The sequence below is a fragment of the Triticum dicoccoides genome, chromosome 2A (genome assembly GCF_002162155.2).
Source record: "Triticum dicoccoides isolate Atlit2015 ecotype Zavitan chromosome 2A, WEW_v2.0, whole genome shotgun sequence".
Classification (NCBI taxonomy): Eukaryota; Viridiplantae; Streptophyta; class Magnoliopsida; order Poales; family Poaceae; genus Triticum; species Triticum dicoccoides.
The window spans coordinates 40466871-40487335 of record NC_041382.1 but is presented as its reverse complement, the minus strand read 5'-3'; the positions used below and the strand labels follow the sequence as shown (position 1 = coordinate 40487335).

At 47.8% G+C, this 20465-nt stretch overlaps 1 pseudogene; it reads left to right on the top strand.

The window, feature by feature from the left end:
• The first annotated feature begins 3297 nt into the window (after positions 1-3297).
• On the top strand, positions 3298-7852 carry LOC119353070 (annotated as a pseudogene).
• The last annotated feature ends 12613 nt before the right edge of the window (positions 7853-20465 follow it).

The following is a 20465-nucleotide window of genomic DNA, read 5'->3' as shown; positions in this document are numbered from 1 at the left end:
CAGTAACCGGCTGGCACGTGCGGGGAGGACCAGCACGGGGAGGGCGGCGGCGTGGGGTCCAGCGCCATCGATGCTAGAGCGGGACAGGGCGGAGGTGGGCCGACGCGAGCGGGGGAGAGCCGGTGTGGGGGATAGTAAGGAAACGGGCGGCAGGGAAAGGATAAGGGTGGCTTAGCAGTAGCACGGGGCGCGGACCAGCACTACACTGGTAAGCCCATTAGCAGTAGCGTGGGCTACATGCCCAACATTGCTGCTAGGCGGCCCGAGGAGCTGGGCCTGTGTATCCACTTAGTAGCAGCGCGGGCAAAGGAGACGGCGCCACTGCTATCCAGTTAGTTGAAGCGTGGGTTTTATACCCCGTGCTGCTATTATGGCCAGCCTCACGGTGGGGACTACTTAGTAGCATCGTGTGTATGGTGAACTTGTGCTACCGCTAAAGTTCCTTTACAGCGCTGTGTTTTGTCCCGCGCTACTGTTTAGTAGCAGTAGTGTGGTCCATTTCCCCTGTGCCACCGTTATGTGTCTGACTATAGGATTTTTCCTAGTAGTGTCGGAATGGTGCTTGTATTGTTTTGAAATTACTCTATGATTTAAAGGTGCTATTATTCCGTAGATTAAGAGAGAAGATTGTGATGACATCGTTAATCTCATGATATGTTAGTTCTATCCACCAAAAATGTTCATAGGGTCATAGTGTACATATGGATGTAAAGTTTATAGGATGAGTGTGTTTGCGTGTGTGAGAGTCTGCATCCGTTAGTTTCGTAATATGTTTGACGAAAAAACATTTCTCTTCGTCTTGAAACAAGAATAAAAGAATAGGTTTATTAAAGGATACAGTTCCCAAACCTAGCTCTTTTTAAGAATCTTTAAGAGATCGATTGTTTAATTTGAATCTTGCATCTGTTTCAATATTTTCATGAATCAGTGCCCAAGGCATCTCTTATGCATTCCCTCAAAATGTCTGCATACGTCCGCACCGAGATGTCCGGACGAAGTTTTCCGTCCAACACAAACCCATATTTTCCTATGGATGTCTCCTCTTGTCCGAGTTCCCGCAAACCAGGGGAGGTTTTCGGGAGTTCGGTCCTCCACCACATAGGACTCCGACACGCCCGACTCACTCGAATGCCCTTTCCGAACAACTTTTCTTCCATCTGATCCTCCTTCCTACTTGCTCTGCGTTCGCACCCTCCTCGTTCAGCGCCATCGTTGTACCTCTCTAACCGCTGCCCAGACATTGTTGTACCTCCACAATCCCCACCAACGCGCCTGCCCACCTTGGACTACGCTGCCATCCACACCCTGGATCCTTTCGCAGCCAGGTATCTCTCGTCCCCTGCCGACACCGTCCATGCTAGACACTAAGCCCGCAAGTGTTCGCCCAAATGCCATTGACTTTTTCTATGTTCTTGTTGTTTCTTTGGAGCAAGCATAGTGACGGGATACTCGGTGATGGAGGATGAGTTGCTATGTGATTGTGGTTGGTTGCATCTACAGATTTTGTAGGTATGAAGCAAGAGGGCTCGGCCTTTCGGGAAAACACGCATTCTTCGTTTCATGAGCAAAAACACTTCGCACCCTACGACTTGCGAATGATCCATGAATGCAATGTGAAGTTACTAGCCCGTTGTGGTACACCATCTCCAACTCCGTGATGAAGTACTGCGGTGTGATCGCATGGTTGAAGAGAACGTGGCCAACGGGCGTGTCAACTATGGAGATCGTAAGTTTTGTTTCTTGTTGCTCTATGTGTTGGTCAATCATTGGTTCACTCAATATTGCAACTTGTTGATCGCGTCATTGAATAGCCGTCGGCACTGCGGCGCTGTATCACACAATGGAGGGCAGACCATTCCTGTTCGCAGTAACGCCGCCAGGTTGGTGTCACAGCGTATGTACAGTGCCATACATTGTAGCTGCGCCCCAGGCGGAGGCCCTGGCTCTGCCCTTCATGTTATGCATTGTTGGATGCTGCTCAGGGGGCACAGCGCGTGGATTGACATGTGTGGATTCTGATTTGAGTATCGTTGAATTTGTAATTGACGAATTTACTAAACTTATCAAAAATCCGGTTATCTCGGATGTGATATTCATATTTGAACTATTATTATACCAGGGATATTTGTATGTTACTTATGTCTGAATTATTTTTATAATTATTTTGAGTAAAAAAAGCAGAGGCGGATGTTTAGGGGACATAATTGGATGTTTGGCGTATGTATATGTGCCCACGGATGTGTTCAGATCAGTCCACATCAGAGCTGGCGATCCAGGGCATCTCTGGCAGGCCGACCCATGAGAACGCCGACACGACACTTCACAGGCCAGACCCGACACGGGCTAATTGTGTCGTGTCAGGAACACAACATGCCCTGGGCCATGCTTAGGCTGCTAGGCTGAGCATGCGGGCCGGATCGACACGACATGATTACCTTTTTTATTTCTATTTCCTTTCTATATATTTTTAGGGTTTTCCTTTATATATGTGGTATATAACTATCAGCGCAACACGTTAAATTGGCCCAATAACAGCCCGGTGGGCCAAGTAGTACATTGGGCTGTTGGTGTGGCGACGGGCCGGCCTAATTAGTATAAGGGTTGTGCTTGGGCCTGAGGGAGCAGCACGCGGGCCGGCATGACAGAACTCGTGTACTAAACATGCCCCCCTGTGGTCATGCTCGGCCAGGCATGATTATGGTGGGCCGACTCGGCCCGTTTGACAACCTCTCTTATGTCGATAGTGCGAAGATGATGCACTTACGAAGAGAATCCTACAGGTGGACGTGTTCTTTCCTAATTCATCCCTTCCCCTAGAATTTCTGGTGTGGGGCCCTCCTTCCCTCAAGGCTCCAACTAACTAATAGCATCTCAGTCCGTGAGCTTCAATCCGTAGTAAATTGCCCGTAACTGTAGCATTGTTGGCATACCTGGCTATACCTTGGGCTGGGTCGGGCCTAGCCAAGCCCGACACAAAAAACACAGGCTCGAGCCCAGCCCGGCCATCGGGCTTGGTTTTTGGGCTCAAGTCCGGCCCGCACGCATAAAAACCTACCAGGCATCGGGCCATAGGCCCGGGCCCAGCCCGGTCTTCAGGCTCAAAATCTAGGCCCGGGCCCTGCCCAGGAGCAGTGTTGGGCCGGGCCAGGCCAGGCTTTTCCCAGCTGGGTCGGGCCGGGCTGCCCATGGCGAGGACTAATTGTTGGTCGATAGTGTGTCCGTTTTGGTGGCCGGTTTGCTAAAAACCTTGTCCCGAAGGGAAATCTCGTGCCGAATCACCTTAACCCCCTCCTCCCCTCCTTAATCCCCACCCATCTCTCTCCCCACCTGCTGCATCGCCGGACCGCCAACCCTAGCCAGGCCTCCAGCGGCGGAGGATCGGCCCAGGGCTCCGCGGTTCCCGTGAGGCCCGATGACGAGCTCTGCCCCAACGAGCTTCCCCAAGAGGAAGCTGGGGGTGACGCCCGCGGGGTCCTTTGACGGGCCGCTTGAGGCTGACCTCCACAGCACGCAGGAATTGGAGCAGGTTCGAACCGATTTGCTGCTCTGATTTGATTATTGCTACAGGTTCGCCGCTCCGAGGCTATGATTTTGTTGCTTAGAAGTATCGTCTTGCCTTGCTTGTTGGTCAAAATTGCAGCTTTTGGCCGAGCTGGGTTTGTACAAGAGCAAGGAGGAGACCGCTAGGCAAGAAGATGTGCTGAGGAAGCTTGACAAGGTTGCTGTTTTCTCTTGCCATGTGCGAGAGTTGTTCTCTCTTTTCATTTAGTGTTGCCATTGGTTGTTCTTCCTTTGGTAAATTATCGCCTGCTAAACAATATCCATGTTTGAAATGCAGATTGTGAAAGAGTGGGTGAAGGAGTTGGCTATTCAGAGAGGCCAAGTCAACACAAATGTCGGGCTTTTCACCTTCGGGTCATACCATCTAGGGGTAATGTACATGCTTTGCTTTGGTTATTTTGGAATCAGTGTTGTTCTAGAGATTAGGTTACGTATTTGACCATATAGTATTTGTTTAGCTTCACTAAAAGAGGCTTCCGGCTAGTAACTTAATATTACCAAACAGAGTATTAGTGTTCTTTAGAGATAAAGACACCAGGATATGGAAATGCCACACACCCTTAATTTGGTTATTAACAATTGTATGCCAACTGGCTCAACTGCATCTGGCTGAACTATTCTTGTTTTCCATCTATGTCGCTGCTTAGAATTGGGTGTTCCACTTTTTCGGTATACTCTGTTTTCAGTTCTCAGTCACGGATATAGAGCACCACGTTGTTTGGTGAACAGCATAGACTCTGGAATCAGTCCTGTTTTAAAGGGTATTTTACCTATCTCAGCATATGTTTGTTTAGCTGTGCTAAACAACAGGCTTCAAGCTAGTAAATTTTTTTTGCTGGTACTTTTTTGAGATTGCTTGCCCGTGCGGTGAGTTAGTAACTTAGTATAACCATACCACAAAGAGTATGTGTTCCTTAGAAGAAAAAAAGGACACCATGATATGGGAATGCCAAACACATCGTATGACCACTTCTAAAGCATATGACCCCAAATGCATCAGCTATTTTTTTGTCTACGTTGTTGCATAGAATTGAATGTTATCCTTTTTCTTATACTTGGTCATGTTGATGTTTTGCCCTGCTCATGAAATTATTTACATGTGCATAATTTGGTATTCCTGCATTAGGTTGATGAACCTGGGGCTGACATCGATACTTTATGTGTTGGACCAAAGTATGTGAACTGTGAGGTATCTTTTTTCCTTTCATCATGTGCAATAAGTGTTGTTTATACTTGAGATATATCATTTTTATTTCCTGACATACTGCTCTTACTTCAGCAGGATTTTTTTACTATACTATGTGGCATACTGGCACAAATGGAATAAGTGTCTGAACTGCAACCTCTCCCTGATGCACATTTCCCTGCTATGAAATTTAAGCTCCACGGAATATCAATTAACCTTCTTTATGCCAATGTTTCTCTTGCAGTAGTGCCATCGGTAAGTTTGTAATAAGTTTACATGCACTTGTTTGCTTTCCTGTACATACCTTAAGCTCTTATTTATGTGCGTCATGGTATTATCATGGTATATGTGATGTTTTAATTTTTCTCCATTAAGCATATTTTAGTAAGAAAATATGTAAGCAAATTTGTTCTAGCACCTACTATCTTAATTTAAACATAGCTATGCATTACTGTCTGTTATATGTGTATTTATTTTATGGTAATAACATAAGTCCATGTTATGAGCTAGACTGCTAATATTGTAGCTTAGTTATATATGTAGTGTAGTTGTATCTGGCCATCCATTGTATGATGTGATGTACTTCCTCCTTCCCAAGATGTAAGTACGCTTGACTTTGCACAGTCTTTGATGCACAACTTTGACGATCAATATATACCAAAGTGCACGGATTGAACATGTATAAATTGTATCATTGTATTTGTCTTGGAAAACAGTTTATTCCATATGTCTTTATAGTAATGTTATCGACATATAATAAATAAAAATCATAGTCAAAGTTGTGTGATGAAGACCGAAAGAAGTCAAGCACGCCTTATATTTTGGGGGAGAGGGAGTATTAGATGGGAATGCTTATCAGTTATCACTGTCCTCGTGTTCTAACTTTGTTTCTAATTTGGAACAAGTGACAGGGAACTTCTCTCATATGCCTACGTTGTTCCAAATATTGATGCTGGCCTTTTGTTTTGCGCCCCAAAATTTCCTTTATTTCTTCTCCTAGGATGGCAATATAATGATATTCACACATTGCTGTAGAATTTCCCAGTCGCTTGACTGTTTTTTTGGTGTAGGTCAGTTGTTGCAGCATTGATAGTATCTTGGACGGCATTCTAACTTTCTTGCCGTTTAACATTCAGTAGTGGAACACTTGAATCTCCCATTCATCATGATTTACGAGTTTCACGTTTTTTTGGCAGAATCATCACATTTAGTTGCGGCCATTAGCTTTCTATGGATACCTTCTGATGTTTTGTTCTAGGGAGATGCGTATAACAGAATGTTTATTCCTTATTTTCATTCATATTTGGATACACATATTTAACTGGCAGTTCTTCTCTAACAAAGATTTGGGGTGTTTACAGCCATCAATGCAACACTTCCCCTGTGACCCTCAGTCTTACTCCCTCCGTTCCATATTACTCGCCGCTGATTTAGTACAACGACAAGTAATATGGAATGGAGGGAGTAGTTGCTTGTGCCGTTCTGTCTTAAATAATGAAAGAAAATTATTTATCTTGAAGTCCACTTCCTGCCTCTTGCCCTGTTTTACGTTGAATATCTCAAGCCATAAATTTTGCTCTTAATGTACTACTGCAGGATCTGGATATCTCTCAAAATTCAGTGCTTTCTGGAGTTGATGAAGTCAACCTTCGCAGTCTTAGCGAGTGCAGAGTGGCAGACCAAATTCTTGATCTTGTTCCAAATATCGAGGTTGGCTTTTGTTTTCCACTTCATTTTCCCCTGTTTATTTCTTCTTAAAAAATGGCACCATAATGATACACACACACACTTGACTGTAGAACTTCCGGACAACGTTAAGGTGTGTGAAGCACTGGGCGAAAAGAAGAGGTGTTTGCGTTAACGTAAGTCAGGTTTCATCACCATGTTGGTAACGTTTGCTTGAGCTGTTATGCTGAGCTAATTGTGTGCTTTGCTAGGCCCCTGGTTATCTCAGAGAGGTCGATTTCCCTGTGATGGTTGCGTGTATATGCCTGGCCTACCCTAATGCTGCGCCAAGCACGCTGGTCACGATGTTCTTTAGCATCTTCGGCTAGTGGTACTGGCCGAACCCAGTGATGCTCTGTTCCATTCATGAAGATCGGGAACTTGGTTTTCCCGTGTGGAATGCACGCTTCAATCGTGAAGACCGGACGCATATCATGCCCATCATTACCCCGGCGTACCCGTGCAGAAACCGAGATGAAGCAGGCTGATTGGGCTGACCTTTTTGAGCCGCTCGGTGATCCCCCCAGCGACGAAACTGCCGTTTCGTGCTGATAAACCATTGCCATTGACAAAAGAATCCTAAATTTTATTAACGGTATGCAAGTATCTAGGAAACTACTAAACGACCATGCCGTGGACACCAGAATCCTAAATTCAGTTAATACATGTTTTGCAAGTATTTCTGAAGCTAAACAAGACGTTACTGTGGGTGCATACCTTGTTTTGCTTAGTCTGAGACCAGAATTAGATTGTGCTGGAACTACCTTCTCTGATTATTCAGGAATACTTAGCCAGCCAGTTATGTCATTCAGTTACCGTGATGTTCAGCTGATGCTAGTTGAACTGAACTTTGATGATCTCCTCGAAAGGGTTGCGCTGTGATGTACCAGCGGATGTGCAATTACTGTGGACCATCATGCTTACCAGTACAACTATTTAAATCAATGTATAGGATATGGCTAATCCGATCTCTTGTCTTCCTGCAAGTTCAAGTTTTACAATCCTGAAACTCCGTCTCTCCGAGCTTTCTTATTTTATACTGCTTCCATTTTGTCACGCAGCATTTAAATTTGTTGAGTTTCCCAATTCAGCTTCGCCAGTGTCTTACTATCACTACCAGTCTATCATAAGACAATATTTGTCGCTATTCCGTCATAAGCCTTGCGACACATTACGAATTACAGTGATGCTTAATGTTTTGTTAGTGTCTTCATGTCAAAATTTATTATTCTGTGGCAACACACAGGACATTACGAATTATCACGATCCACAAATTATGAATGTTGCTTGGGTAGTTAACCGGCTGAGAAGCATATGCCAAGCCTTTCAACAGAAATTTGTATACGCACGACCTTTATTTTCTTACCATATATCCTTAAACTCTTGTTCAGGTTTACATTGTAACTAATTACCTGGCCACAGAGCTGGTTCATGCGTAGCATGGCACATCGAAAACTTAGTTCTTGTGCAGCGCCTTCCATCACCTCCAACCTGAGCTCTGTGGGGGCACCAATCCGAGAGATCCAACCTTCTTTGCAGCTGTTGTGGCACCATGGAGAAGAAGAGGTTGCCCACCAAGGGCCCCGAAGGAAATTAAAGAAGAACCAAGGAAAGTTGAATCTGTCTGCCTTGGCTAGGATCAGGACCTTCTGAGGTCATTAGACTTTGTGAAACTGATTGTAATCCTACCTCTTGATTAATACAAGTGTTTTCCCGAAAAAAAGGTCAGTGGATGAACACCCATCCCAGTAAAAGTAGTACTATATTGTTGTTCTGTTGGTACACGTTTGTGTATATGATTAAAATTCACCTCTTTCCTGTTGCTAAAAAATTTAGAGCCATAGATGCAAATACAATTAAGATTTATGATTCATGTCTTTCTATATTGAAAAGAATTCCAAATAGACGGGCGCTCCATGACATGAGTCATAATAACTGAGTGGAAAACAAAACATAAGTAGGAACTGATAATCATGACATGAATTTAACCTTTTACATCCAAAATGCCACGGGATCTTCAGCGAGGAACAACTTAGAGGTTGCTTCAGGCACTTGGTAGTATTGCACCTGTCGGCTCTTGCGAGTCGTCAGGTCTCCATTCATTCCATACGTGAGAAAGAATGTGGCGACACGATAGAAACAGCGACCAGGTAGGCGCGCATCTCCCTCCTCAACGAGGGCCTGATCAGCGGCAACGAAGACGCGCTCTACGAGGCAGAATTCACCATCGCATCGCATGGCGACGAGGGTAGCGCTTACATGCCTCTCAGCCGGGTTGTCGCTGAACAGCTTCTCATTGCAGACCCTTGACGCAGGAGCAGGGCACTGCCCATCACCGGCATCATCAAAGCTGGGCACATCGCAAGAGTAGAGTTGGCCGAGGGTGTCCGGGTCTTTGGAGAGCCCGACGAAGGCCCTGAGGTGTGGGACGAAGTGGCCGCGGCCGGCAAAGGGCAGCGCCCAATTGCCGAGTAGTTTCCACGATAGCGCCTTTGTGTCGAAGGCGAAGGTGGCCGCGGCGGCATCCGTCCTGGTGCTGATGAGGAAGGTGCGCTTGTCAGCGTGCAAGGTGTAGGAGGCGACGTCATCGACCTTAAATGGCTGCCTGCGGAGCTGCTCCCACGACCAGCGGAGGCTACGATCCATGCTGCAATATGAAGCCGGGGGGTAGATGATATGCTCCAAGGAGAGCATCTCGAAGGACGCCGTGCTCAGGGTGAACAGCTTCTTGCCGACGGGGAGGTAGATGGGGGGATGATTCATCCATGGGTGGTCGCCTTGGTGCTTCCAAGGGCCGAAGGTGATGCCCCGCGACCGGACGCCGAACATGGGGAAGTAGCTCTCCGACGAGCCGTCACCGACCCAGGTCCACGGAATCTTCGGGCGGATGCATCGCCAAGATCCGGGAGCCAAAGGCCGAGACGAAGTACTTGGGGGCAGAACGCGGCGCCACCATGCGGAGGCAAGCGCTGCAGGGGCCGCAGCGGGGCTTCGGACCTGGCCTCGTCTTCTTGGCCGGAGACGGCCGGCTGCTGCTGATGACGGCCAGAGCTCGGCGACAGGCTTACCTTCCGGATGCTGTATCCACGGGACCAGTCGTCGAACACAAGGTAAAGGTGATGCCGCCGCGGTGGCTTTGCCTTCGCCGACGGCTGTCCAGCGGCGGAAGACATCGCGACTCGGGGCTTGGCGATTGATCGTGTTGGGAGTAGGACTGGGAGCCGGCGGCGGCGGCGGCGGCTGTAGAGGATGAGTGGCGCAGGGATTGTTTCGTTGGTGTGGAGGCAGGAGGCGTCGTCCTGGTGCTACTCATGGGCTGATGGGCCTCGACCTCCCTGGGCTGTATGCCTGTTGCCCAGCTATTATTATTTCTTTTTCTAATTGTAACTTTGTGTTATTTTATTTGCTCAAAAAAACTTTTCTGTTGATTTATAAAATAAAAAATTCATACAATTTACGGAGCTTTTTTTGAAATTCAAAAATAAAATTTTGAAGTTTCAAAAAATCCTGAAAAATTCATACTCCCTCTGTAAACTAATATAAGAGTGTTTAGATCACTATTTTAGTATTCTAAACACTTTTATATTAGTTTACGGAGGAAGTACAAGTTTATATGGATGCATTTTACATGTGTGTGAAGTTTGACGATGACTACATCATGGTCAGAGCTACAAAAACACAACTTCGTGCATTTTTAATAGTGAACAGTGCAAATGCTGTTCATCATTTTCAAAATCATTGTTTTGTCTTTTTTCTATAGCTCTCACCGCAATTGATATCATCTTCAAATTTTACACATATGCAGTGTGCGATTTTTTAGAATATTTTCGAACATCAAAATATGATTTTTAGAATTTTTAAAATAAAGGGCTCCATGGAGCTCATCCTCCATTTAGCATTTTTGGGTAGTATAACTGTATTACATCGAGCTAAAATTGTGCGAGACAGTGTTGGCTTAAAGATCAATTTGTTTCTTGATCGAGCTACATAAAAGATTCATACTCAACATATTACTCCCTTCGTCACGGTTTAGAAGGCACGCTTGGAAATTTTCTGGGATCTACGTGGTTATCTATTGGCTGTGAGATGGGCTAGAATAAATAGCATTCACACTATGTATTCATATAGAAATAGTATATAGGAGTACTAATTAGCTACTAGACATAAATGCAATGCGCCCTAAACCTTGTCTATTGTGGAAACGCACGTAAATTTAACTGTGCCTTCTAAACTATGACGGAGGAAGTACTTTTCTGAGTCAATCTTGAATGGAGCTAAAAGACGTGTGGATCTCGATTCTCGAGCGACTCACGAGTCTCGTTTCTTGTAGCCCTTAAATGAACCACTCGATCAACTTCTAATCTCTTCTTATACAAAAAGCAAACAATCAAAACTCAACAACGATCGACCCGGTACGCCGGTGTGCGGTTGTTAACCCACACGTAGGACAGTCGCCGGCGGGATACCGTTAACGAAGTTATAGATGCTGGGGCTGCCCCAACACTACCCGGAGCTCCGCCGATGGTGACACCACAGTGCTCGCCGCTCCTTCAGTGGCGACGTAGGAGGCGATCCCGACCGCGGCCGCGGCGATCGACAAGAACGAGGCGCCGGCGAACACCCCGGCCACGAGGACGGTGCACTGGTAGTAAGAGGCGACACCCTCCTTGGGTCGCCGCTCCGCGCTATCGTTCCTGAGAGCTCCGGCGAGGAAGGCGCACGTCGACAGGATCGTGAGAAACCTGCATGCAGGGCGCTTGACCTTTTTCAGTACAAATAAGGCCATTGAAATCTTCGTTCATGGAACGGTGCAGGCCGTACCATGAGAGTGTCGAAGCGAAGTAGCCACCGACGCGCCCATGATCGGACGACGATCGCCTCTGCCGGCATCCGTCCCAGCAGCCGGTGGCCGCCGTGAGGATGGCCTGGCCGGTGAGAAGCGATGCGGCCGCGGCGATCCCGCAGTCGAACGCCGGCGTCCTCCGGTATACGCAGTTCACCCCGTCGTACCTGACGAAAGACCTGGACTTGGTCGCCTCGCCGATGATCCCCAGCACGGCCGCTGCGAGAGCCAGGGCGCCCACAGCGGCGCATATCACAACCACGTGTTTCTCCACCATGCCTGGGCGGCAGATATCTCATCGATCTCATCAGGATGGAGACAAGAATTGCCAATTATGTAGTGTCTACGTTCTGCCTTTCTTGCTCGCATGGTTTGATTATATCCATGCCGTGTCTTGGTATAAACGTACATCACCTTGAGTAAATCGTCTGAGTATTTTATTAGCTAGCTACAGTGGCACGAACACCTGTTTTACAGGGGCATTTGCATTGTTTTCGTCTTTTCGAAGACAAAAAAAGGAGGCAAGTGCACTCAACCTGCCCACCTGGCTTTCAAAGTTTAGACTTTTATGGCGCTCGTATTTTACTAGATTTATTTCAAAATAGAACATATTTATTTATTTTGATGGCAAGTGATGGACTTGTCGACAACGAGGTGTTTGCAGTAATTTCATTAATCTCAAAACATGTTTACTCAGTCTCTCAAATATGCTTATAAGGGATGTGTATGTTCTCATGGTTGAGTGCATGAACTTGTTTCTGAGCGTTTGAGGTTCGTGGTGTTGTGCCGCCTCCTCTCATGCAGCCACCTCCTATCAAAAAGATTAGGATTCCTCTGCCTTCGGCCGGTGTTGCTGCCTGTCCGCCTTGTCTCCGATGGCCTTAGGGCCATGGGGACATGGTAGATCCCATCCCTTGCCGGCGGGAGGGCTCCGTTTTTACATGTTTTTTGGGTTTTGTTAGGGTTTGTGTCCTGCTCAAGAAGACGAGACGGCAGCGACTCCCTGAAGATGGAATAAGGTTCTCTCCGCCTAGCCCCGTCTCGGTGATGCGTCTAGCATCAGCGATGGGCGTGTGGAGGTGTCATCAATGGATCTGCCTTTGATGGATTTGCTTGGATCCGTTCGTCGTTCATCTACATTCGTTTATCTTCAAGTTGGATCCTTTCGGTCTACGCTACTCTTCATCGGTGGAGCTTGTTGTTCTGGTGCGTTGGTCCTATGATCTTAGCACAACAACTTTCCGACTGTCTACTACAAAAAGTTTTGCCCAGCTCCGGCAAGGGAGGGGTGCGGATGGATGTGCGCCTTCGGCTCGCTTCAGTGTTTGTAGTCGTCGCTGGATTGTCTACGAATCTGGATGTAATTTTTATTATTTCTGATGTTTGTTGTATTGCCATGATTGAAGATAAATAGATTGAAAGTTTTTCTGAAGAAAAAAAATGTGTTTTTGAGCATCTACGCCTATACCGTGTTCCGCAAAATAAGAAGGCAATTGCATTGTTTTTTTAGACAAGGCAACTGCATGATGACACAACAACTTGATACGTGGAACAGTTTAGTACACCAACATTTTTTTCGAGTGATCAACTTGTGAATTAAACGGGCTGACCGATTACAGGAAATGTTTATTGGTTGTTGCTTTATTAGCTAGCTACAGTGGTATTTTTCAGCTCACTTGGGGAGTAGGGCGTTTTGGTGCCCAGACTTATCTGCACCAGGTTAGAAATTTTTTTGTACAAAATTCAAAACAAATTCAAAAAATTTCAAATAAAATTTGTCTGGTAGATAATTTGATGCGTGAGACCCGCTCCAAATTTCAAGTCATTTGGACATATGAGCAGCTCTCGGCAAAAAAGACAAATCGGGCCAAAACAGTACATGAACAGTAAACATTTTTACAGACCCCCAATTTGTCTTTTTTGCTGAGAGCTGCTCATATGTCCAAATAACTTGAAATTTGAAGCGGGCCTCGCGCATCAAATTGTCTACCACACAAATTTTATTTGGAATTTTTTGAATTTTTTTAGTATTTATTTTGATTTTTTTTATCGGCACGGGTGCAGATGAGCTCGGGTGCAGAAATTAATTTTCGTCAGTTGGGCAGTTTCTTTGTGATTGCACCTGTCCACTCCGGTTAGAAATTTTATGACTTTGTAGCCCCTGGCTTTCTGACGTGCGCTTTGCACGCATACATGCTTCCTCTTAATGAATAAAATGCTGGAGAGCGGACTTATAAAAAGAAGTCCTGGACTTTGTGTGGTGCATGCATTTTTTCTGGATTTATTTCAGGATAGAACATCTTCATTCTTTTTGTGGTAAGCGACGGACTCATAGTTGTTTTGTACGTTCATAGGGGTGAGTGCATGAACGTGTTTGTGAGCGTCTAGATCTATACCATCTTTTGCAAAATAAGAAGACAATTTAACTTCCTCTTACAAGGCGACTATAAAAAGGCTCCGTCCCCTCGATCTTCATCGCCGAGTCCGTAGATTTGCCTCCCATCCGCCTGCCGCTCGGGCGACCGATGGCGGGGAGGGGATTCTTGGTGTTTCCGCTGCGGATCGTAGATAGGTAGGGTTTTAGTCCTACAGGGGCGGCGTTTGGACGGATGGCGGCGCTTCTTCTTCGAGTCAGTCTTTCAGTCTTCAATCCTTCTCAAGTTCGCCCATTGGGACAAATTAGACAGAGCTCCAGCGTAGATTCCTGCCACCTCCTCGGGGTGGCGATGTTAGGGTTTCTCGCCATGTGTACGCAACAGCAATATTTGATGTCAGGTTCTTCAGATCTATTCAACGATTCAATGACGATGATTGCAGCTCCAGAGAACATACACGAAAACTTTCCGGTTATCATCGACAAGGTCATGGCACCAACGACAATGGTGCGTCGGCGGCTAGTTCTGGCGGTGGCAATGGTCGGTGGTCCATTGACCTTGATGTAAATTTTACTATGTTTGAGGTGTTTTGTACTTTCAGTGAATCGTTATATAGATTTTATCTTTTCACACAAAAATGACAATTTTACTGTTTTTTAGACAAGGCAATTGGATGATGATACAACGACTTGGTAGTACAACAACATTTTTCTTTAGTGAACAACTTGTGAATTAAACAGGCTGACCGATTACAGGAAATGCTTATTGATTGTTGTTCTTTATATAAAATGGATCGAAAGCCTTTTCAGTAAAGGTCCGTACAATTGCTCAATTGACATTCGACAGTGATGTTCCGAGTGATGACGGGGCAGGGGCAGGGGCGGAGCTACAGGGTGGCCAGGGTGGGCCACGGCCCACCCTGGGATTTTTGCTTAGGTTATATACCTTCGGATTTCTAACTGGGCCAGAAAAAATCAGCCCAATAACATTTACCGATCGATCCAGCGAACGCCGCCACGCCCTGGTCTCTCACGCCCTCCTCTCGTCCACATCTCGCACAGGAGACAGGACAGCATCCCAGCCGCCGTTCCTCGCCTGACCGGCTTGCCGACCTCGCGGCCTCGCCGGTCGCCGGCCGGAGCCCAGCCCGCCTCTCCTTCCCGCCCGGCCTCTGCCCTCGGATCCACCGCTCCAGTCGCTCCCCCACGGCGCCCCCACCCTGGCCGCCTAACCCTGCCGCCCCGCCCCTGCCTCCGCCCTCCAGCCTCGCTGCAAAGCTGCTGGCCGCCGCTGCCGCTCAGTAACCAGTCTTCGGCGGCAGCAAGTGTGCAACCCGATTTAAGTTACCGAAAACCCTCAATTTTTTACCTAGGGTTTGCTTTTTTGCACTATGAACACGCACATAATTTCTGCCTCAATTATATTTATTGATATAAATTAATTTTTATTGCAGAATTATTGAAGAATGAACAGGACGTAGACATTGTCTCGCTTTTCTAGAGAAAAGCTACGAAGTTAGGGAAGAAGAAGAAGGCGGGGAATACGTCACGTGTGGCCGGAGAGCAAACCGGAGAATTTGTGTGTATGGCGGTTGTGAATCAAACTCAAGAACCAACAGTGTCTATTTCAAATGTGACCATAAAGCAAACTCAAGAACTTCTCAAGGTATGTACTATGGTCCATATAGTATGTACTACTACTATGTATGTTTCTTTATGCAAAACTTAGACTTAAGTGAGATTTTTAATGTGTTTGTAAGACCATATTAATTTATTTCTATGTGATATATTGGTAACTAGTTAGAACATTCACATATTATATTTCTTGTAAAAGTTCTTTTGAGAGGTGGACCACCCTGATGTCAAATGCTAGCTCCGCCACTGGGCAGGGGCAAGAAAGTGCAGGCAACATTCAGTTAGAGCATCTAAAACCGGACTTGGCAAATCTGGCCCCTCAAGCACCCGCGGATACGCCTGGACATTGACCGGGCATTTCTTAAAAAGTACAATCCATATTTGAACATCTCAATTACCATATATCAAATCCATACAAACTCATGCAACTACGTCGATGCATACGCATCGTTCGGCTACTTCATCACACTACACTAAACATGTCATCGGACAATCAAAATTTGGCATGTTTGGCTATGGTGGAGTGCATCCACGGCTGCCCTTGCGTTTCTAGGTGCCCTTGCCGTCCTTCTCGCGGAAATACTGGTCGAAAAGTACGGATCGAGCCGGATCTGCTCGTCGCTGGAGCTGTCCTCACCGTCGTTGTCCTCCTTCTCCTTCTTCGGTGGCAGTCCGACCATCGCACGGACTGCCCGATTCTGCTCACGGGCGAGGGCATGCGTATTCCTCCGCTGCCGTCTCTTCACAATGCGGGTGCGGATGGCTTCCTCCTCTGCGGTCGCCCGCGCCGCCGCATCAGCCGCCTCCGCCGCCACCATTTCTGCCGCGATATGGTCCTCGGCGGCCCTTATCCTCTCCTTCCCACGGCAGGCCGCCCGTTCCCGGTGGGACTCATACTCTGCCCGACCGGTGATGGGGAAGGAGAGGTGTTCCGGCCGGGACCGCGAGGATCCAGCACCAGAGAACCCGAGCGCCCGGTGAGCCGACGATATGGCGCCGCGGCGGACGGATCCGTTCGTCGGCCAAGCTGTCCTCCCGGAAGCGGTGGAGTGCAATGCGGACTGCCCTCCAACCCACATGGGACGACACCCCAGTCGACGGATCCGGAATGGTCGGAGTCCGATCCGCTGCATGCCATGGTGGAGAAGGCCGCAAACCGCCGGAGGTGAGCTCGGTGGCGGAGGGTTGTGGAGGGAAGTGGAGTGAAATGGCTAGGGTTTGCTCCGGCGAGAGGATGGGGACGAATATAAGTGGGATCGGATGGGCCAACATGGGCCAGGTCCGACGTGACGGACGTGCCGGAGCGCCCCCATATCCGCCTTATATTTGGGCTGGATATAAAGGGTGCCGGTCAGCACGAGCGTTTGAAAACCGTTTGAGAGACTTTTTTATCAAAAAGTCGTGACTGAACAATGACCGGTTGATCTAGCCGGGCGATATAAGACGGATTTTAAAGGTCCGGTTCTAGATGCTCTTAGACCGAGCAGCAGCAGCGCTGAGCAAATAGATTGCTGGGGACAAATGGCCGCATGATCCTGATGGGAATCATGCATGCGGCCACTAGCCGGAGCCAGCGCATGTGCGTCGCCACGATCCGGATCCCTCAGGACTATTACTATGAATCCCTTGGGTCGCCCAACCACTCGCTACAAAGGCATCACACTTTTCGAGGGTTCAGGTTGTGTTTGATACTGTACTAGTTTGATCCTCGCGGCGAGGGACGCGTACGTGGCGGTGCCATGTTAGTTAGATCGGCAGAGACAGGCACGATCTGACAGGAACAAGTTTATGGATCTAGGTAATCAGGCATGTATTCAGGTGGGTGTCTGGAATCTGGATGTGGGCAGTCCGACAGCCGATGATCCTTGTCTTGTCCCCGTGTAGTTGATCTGAAACTAGCATGTCTTCTTGGTCCGTTTTGCGGGGCCAAGGAGTCACACCAAACAGGAACACCAATCAACTGAGGTGCCAGATTGATTGATTGTTCGTGAGCTGCGGTGGCGGATCTAGAACAACACGACAGGGGGTGCCAGGCTCAATATATATTCACGTTTAATCACTGGTTGCACATGTTGAAATATATTGCTCATCTCTTTTTATCAGTTTGGATTTTTGGATGAATTGACTGGAGCATGAATTCAATATAATATCAGAGCACATTTGAATACACAGACTATACACTTTCGATGGATTAGTTACAACAGAAACATGAGAGCCGGAAGGGATCACGACGTGCATAGAGGACTAATTTGCATGATACTGCTCCCACGTCGAGGTTCTGGGTACGTATATCAATATTATCTACACAGCACACCTATCGCTTATTGCTCATCTCAACGTAAATCATCTAAGCCATTTTACCCCTGTTGCCGTCACAAGTTAAACTACCTGCTGGCAGTGCAATACTTGCTCCTCCTCCTTAAGCCATTTGATTCTTCTGCTTTGGATGAAATGCTCAAACTTTCTGTTCAGCTCGTCGATCTCTAGCTTCTCCAGCTCCTCCTCATCTACTCCACGGCAGGTTATCTCCTCGACGACGACCACCGTCTCCAAGGTCCCTTGGTCTCCCTCGAGCCCAGCCGATTCCGGTGGCGACAACACCGGCACTTCTTGTCGCTTCCCTTGCTCTCCCGAACAACTCGCCGGCGCACCTTCGGTGTTGCTGCTGCAGCAAAGGCCCCCTGGATAGGAAGCACATGGCGGCAATTCAGAAGCCGTGACAACGTCGTCACTCGTGGATGGGATGGCCATGCCGACGCCAGGGAAGAAGCAGCGGTAGTCGGCGGCGAGGAAGAGGAATATGGCATTGGAGAGGACGAACAGTGCCTTCTTGTACTAGTTTGTTGGGTGGTTTCCTTGCTGGGATCCAAATACAAGCACAAACAGAGAGCAGTTTCAGATGCTTGTAGGGTGCACTTTCCTTGCAATTGTTTAAGCAGCGTCGCCGCCTAACTAAAGCCTTGTCATCTCCTAGGATAGAGAGTATATGCCAGGAAGTGACATGGAACTTGCTCATGCTTAGCTAGCTACGTGGCTGATGCCTCCTATACGAAGTAAAGTAGTAATGGGTAACTGATACAAGTGCAAAACTGCTGACTACATGTCTAGTAGATGCACTTAATTTCACAATTGACAGCGACATGCTGAAACTCAATCAGTAACTCTTATGTCTACACGCGATTACTCTTTTCAGTTCAGTTCAACGCAGAACTTGCAAGCCACCCACGCAGGTCTTGCACATTTGTACAGTTGACACTGATGTTCCTACGACCTACGTACTACCTTGAGCGGTTGAGCCTTCCCAGTGAGCTATGACGGGGCAGGCAGGGTCAGGAAAGTGCAGGGAACATTCAGTTAGACCAATCAGCAGCAGCAGCAGCAGCTGAGCAAATAGTGCCTAGTACTCGGTACTCCCTCCGTAAACTAATATAAAAGCGTTTAGATTACTTCTTTAGTGATCTAAACGCTCTTATATTAGTTTACAGAGGGAGTGCTTAGTAGAGTAGATTGCTGGGGACAAAAGAACGGCTGTCTGATCAGAATCATGCAGCCGCTAAGGGACGGGAACCAGCGCATGTGCTGCGACACCATCACCATCCGGATCCCTCATGAGTTTGTGTTTGATCTCGACAGCCTCTGCACGACGCTACACGTGGTGGTGCTAGATCGGCCGCGGACGCGATTGCATGCCCGAGACAGGCAGTATCTGAGAAGAACAAGTTTAATCGTGGGGTTATACTCATGCTGGAATCTGGATGTGTGCAAGGGAGGGCAATCGGACAGCCCATGATCCGTGTCTTGTCCAGTATTTTTTATTTCTTTAATAAATGATGTTTTTACTAAGGGCGGTACTTTGTGCCGGCGCGCCGGCCGAAATTTTCGGCCGATCGACCCCCAGCCGCACGATGCGCGCAATCTCGCTCCGCCGGTCCACAGTTGCATCATCCTAAAAATCAAGAGGTCGCCCCTTGTAGCTCCACCGCACCGTGGTTCCAGCTCGCCGGATAAACGGTTGCAACATCCCAGCCGCAGGGGTCGCCGTTGCAGCTCCGTTGGACTGCGGTTCCAACTCTTGTGACCATGGTTGCAACTCCCCTTTGCCTAGTTGCAGCATGCCATGCCGGCGGCTGTGTCGTCCTCCATCACTGATGAAATTCGTCACCGGTAGTAGCAAAACCAACAACGGTTGTAGCCAAAAATTGTTGTCCGTCGTCTCGCCGTGACTTTTTTTTAGCAAAAGCTGATACAAGCTGTAGCACCGAGGCTTGTTGGTTGTAGCAAAAAATCACCATGGTTGTAACCTCGACATCCGCCCGTTCTAGCAAATTTGCGCCGAGAGGTTGTAGCACCGAGGCTCGTCGGTTGTAGGAAAAAATCACCATGGTTGTAACCTCGACGTCCGGCGGTTCTAGCAAATTTGCGCCGAGAGGTTGTAGCACCGAGGCTCGTCGATTGTAGCAAAAATCACCATATTTGTAACCTCGACGTCCGCCGGTTCCAGCAAATTTGCGCCGCCGGGTGTAGTCCTGGCATGGCTGGTTGCAGCTCTGACGTGGTCGAGGTAGGCAAAGCTCCAATGCGCGTGGATCCGCGCGGATCTGGCCGAGGGCGGCCGGATCAGCTGATTCCCATTGTCGGTGTCAAAACCGGCTGATCTCGGGTAGGGGGTCCCGAACTATGCATCTAAGGATCGAAAGGTAACAGGAGACAACGGGGACACGATATTTACCCAGGTTCGAGCCCTCTTAATGAAGGTAATACCCTACTTCCAGCTTGATTGACTTTGATGAGTATAGGGGTTACAATAGTTGATCTACCTCGAGATCGTAATGGTTAAACCCTAGATGTCTAGCCTATGTGAATTCTGATAACCTCTACGGACTAAACCCTCCGGTTTATATAGACACAGGAGGGGCCTAGGGTTGTACAGAGTCGGTTTACAGAGGAAAGAAACTACACATCCGGACGCCAATCTTGCCAACCACGCAAGGGAGAGTCCCGTCTGGACACGGGGAAAGTTATTTACCTTGTATCTTCACGGCCCATCAGTCCGGTCCATGTCACATAGCCCGGACACCCGAGGACCCCTTAATCCAGGACTCCCTCACCCATGGCAGCGGCGCCCTAGGAGGCCTCCGAGC